This window comes from Arachis ipaensis, chromosome B04 (genome assembly GCF_000816755.2).
Source record: "Arachis ipaensis cultivar K30076 chromosome B04, Araip1.1, whole genome shotgun sequence".
Classification (NCBI taxonomy): Eukaryota; Viridiplantae; Streptophyta; class Magnoliopsida; order Fabales; family Fabaceae; genus Arachis; species Arachis ipaensis.
In genome coordinates, this window is record NC_029788.2 from 129,820,068 (window position 1) to 129,824,453 (window position 4,386).

Consider the following 4,386-nt stretch of genomic DNA (forward strand, 5'->3'; position numbering starts at 1 on the left):
AGTCTTCTTTAAAAAAAATGGAATAATCAACTAATTTTTAATACATTGCATTGACTAAAACCTTACTGTAGTGATGGTATATGATTCGTAGCTTATGACCATGCATGTAAATCTCAAAATATATATATATATTCTGACACATTGAATAATGGAGTGGAACAGGACCACTACTACCGTCATCTATGTATCTTTGGAAAGATGATTGAGTTGAGACAAAATAGTGTTTTCTTTGGTGTATGAGACAAAATGGATTAATTAGACCGTTGTCAGATATTAACTAAACACATTTTCGTACACTACAAATGACTTGAAGAATAATAAACATTAGATAAGACAAAATGAGTGTTCTTCAAAATCTCATTTGTTTGTTATTGATGTGCCACCATTTTAATTATTAAGATTATTTTATGTTTAATAAAACATCATGAGACCATATAATATTATTGGACCTTTTTAAGGGCGATTCATTTCGGAGAGGGGTCCTCAAATAACATCATTCTTAGTTCAGGAAATTATGTACTTCATAAAAAAGAGAACTATAACTTTTAAGATTAACTTAAAAACACGTATAATAGAATACATAGACGAGGTGACTTTGTCTTGCAAAATCAGTCCTCGCTTCTATTACAATGAAAACCAATCATTCATCTGTGCTTTGAAAATCTATTATTGCCAAAGTTGTAGGTATTTATAGGGATGGTTACAAATGGAATATTGGTCATCTGACTAATAGTTTTTGGTTTTATCCGTAGATGAAAACGGGTACTGTGTGTGAGACGATGAACGTTATTAAGATTGATGAAACTGATTTCTGCATTGGGAATTTTTTGTGGACAACAACTGACAGCTTAACCGTATTTACTCACATATTTCACAAGAGCTTGCCATAAATATTATGGGTTACACAGCGGACCAAGTTACGAACTCCATATTGGGTTGGTTGTGGAACGACAAGGATTATTCTGCAAAATCAGGGTACCACGAGCTTCTAGAGCGAACCATGACATGGGATAGTGGTTCAAATTGGATGTGGCTTTGGAAGCTTCACATTTTAGAGAAAGTAAAGATCTTGATTTGGTTCATGTTGGAATAAATTATTTCATTAATTTACATCATTCATATTGAATCACCAAAAATATATCATAATCTTCTGTATTCTTAATAGGGCTATACTGTGACTCTTCTGATGGGGAAAGAGCGACAAAAGACGGTTTTGATATACTAGAGACCAAAATTCTGAAGGTACTATTTATATTTGAGCATGACACACATTAAATCCTAAAGCCCAAATAAAAATAGTATCTAAAGTCCAAAAGATAATATATCTAAAATCCAAAAGATTATTATCTAAAGTCCAAAAGATAATATCTGATTTTATTCTCATTTAATTCTAAATCAAAAGTAATTATGACTTATTGAATTTAACATTTATAACAATAAATGAGATCACCATTATATAAGTCATTTAATTTGAAATAGCATAATTTATGATTATAATTAATATATGTATTGTGCACAAACAAATTAAAAAATTAAAATAATTTCCTAACAGTTCACACTTCTAAGGACGTAGTGAATTTGTATGAGCAGGTCCATAGAGCCCATAGGATTAAGGTCAGTAGATTCATTTGGCTGAGCAGAAATATAAGGAACTGCTTGAACGCATGGCGACAAAAAATGCTTAGAATATGAAGACAGAGTCCCTGAGTCAGGAACTCAGCTAAGAGCTAGAGCACATACAGGACATGCGGCGACAGATGGACATCTACTAAGACCAGATGCATACAAAGGTAGCAATGCTAGAAGCGGCTCCTCCTTATCTGCACTTGCACTAATTCAGACACCAGTACATCCACGGCTCCGCCGCATCAAGATTTTAGTATTTTATTTTATATAGTCACACATCACTATCTATTATTGTATTGATAAGATTATTTTAATGAAACATTTAGTTTTCATTAATTTTTATCTAGTTTTAATTAGGTTATAATTATAATAATCACAGTATTAATTAAATTATCTAATAATCTTAATTATCAATTTCACGTGAAGGAATTACGAGAAGACAAACAAAAGTCCCAAAGCGGCATGAGAGTATCAAACTAAGAGCCTTTTGAAAGACGTGGTGGGCAATTGATTACTCCAACATGCATGGAATTGCGGAATAATATATATGTAGCCTTTTAATTAATTTTAGCAAATAAAAAATAATATAATTAAGCACATTAAACAACATACCAAAACTTGTGTTGGATGGACTTGCTTGCTTAATTAAGAACACGAGGGCGTGATCTCCAAGTTGGTGCTAGTGCCCTCTTTTTGAGAATAGTGTAATGCCACTCCTAATAATAACCAAAACCATTGGGTCGGTTTGCTTTTGCATTAAGAAAAAAGGCTCTACATGCAAAATATACATATTTCACCGACACTATGCATTATAAGCAATATGGCTAATTATACAAACTTTTTTATTTGGTTATTCACTTATTCGTCAATTGGCAAAAATATCAATTCTTCATAGTATTGTAGGATTTACTAAATGGACAAAAATTAAGAGTGATTTTTTCTATTAACTACTATAAAAATTATATTTTAAGCTAGTCATATATAAAAGATTGATTAATCTCTTCTAGAATGAATAAGTTAGTAAAATAAAAAAAAATAAGAGTTTAAATACTTTTAAATTAAAATTTAATAATAATTAATTTTTCATTTTATCATTTTAAAATTTTTCACATTTGGAGAATTTTTTTCATAAATATATAATTCTCACTAATCCATCTACTTCTATGTGCCCTTCGAATTAAAATTCTACATATTATTCAAGCATGAATAAATGAATAAGTATAGGGAATTCATTTTAAATTAATCAACATTGGTCATTAATTCTTTTATTTTTGTAACCTTTTGTTAATTTAAAATTTAGAGTTCAGAATAGAGTTTATAATTTAGAATTTAAGATTAAAGATAAAAATTGAAAGCACTCTATTGTACAGATTGAAGTGGTATAGAGAGAGTATAAATTTTTTTTATAGTTATTTTTTATTATTTTATTATTATTCAAAATATAGAATTATAGATCCTACCTTTATCAATCTTTCTTTCATCCTATTAAAGAAAAAATCTGTAAACTTACATCTTTACTATATAATTCACTTATATAATTAGGTGATTTTTGTTGTGGAGAAAAGCATGGTCAAATAAAATCTGTAACGCATGTACGTACGGAAGTGGTGCTTTTGAGGAGTGGTGGCAATAGGCATGTAGAAATTTACAAGTGTGAAATGTGAACCAGCTACAATGTAAAAACTAAATACTAAAAAGTATATATAGAGTCCAATTTTCAAAGAAATGAAAATCTGTTTGGCTTTTAAGAACATACGCACATGCTTTGCTAAATTGCCGCCAAAACTTGTAGTAATAATTAATAACCCAAGAAAAGATTCCCCTTATTATAGACAACAATTTATTATTATTTTTCTTTATTTTTAATATTATTTTGTTATAGTTGCATAATTTTAAAATTGTGATTATTGTAAATATAATATCTCTTGAAAGGTTCCAAAGGCAAGATCGAATGAAAATCTCTTGTTGACTAATCTGTTGACTCAAATCCTGATAGAAGTGTAGTGTAGTTCTTCCAAGAATTAAAAATGGTAGAAACTGTAGTTAACTTTATGTGAAGTTGATAACTAAGAATTATTAAATAATTTGATAGTTTGACTAAATTATCATCTAACTATTTTCAGTTATTAATTTCACACGAAGTTAACTGCATCTGAGCTTCTACCGTTAAAAATAGTGGTTTTCATAAATATTTTTTGACCATGTTTGCATTGCATTTTTATTTTTAGATTTTTGTCAAAAAAAGAAAAAAAAAGTAAAAGTAGAAAATAGAATTTTATTAATTTTTCTTTTTTCTTTGAAAAATCATATTGAAGTAAAAATATAAACTAAACACATCCTTAAATTTTCCATCATTTAAATCATTCTACTATGCTATCAATATTCAATATATCTCACAATATTATATTGGCCTCAATTCAGAATTATTAAAAACATGTTGAAAAGTGAATTGTTATGCAATTTAAAGAAAAAAAAAAGGTACAATATTACAAGAAAAAAGGTACATGATCAATTAGATCTAAGAAAGTCATCAAAAGAAAAATACAAATGAAGGAAAAAGATTGAGTGTTTCACCTTATTCTTATTGTGATAACTTTTATATTACGGCTAAAAGTACATTTAAACATTAGGGTATGTAAGTCTGTGTTTATTTATAAAAATAAGACATTAAAATAAAGATACAGAAATATAAACTTGTGTTTAGCAAATGAGATATAAACAAAAATATTGTGTCCAAATACATTGAATTAATATATTTTG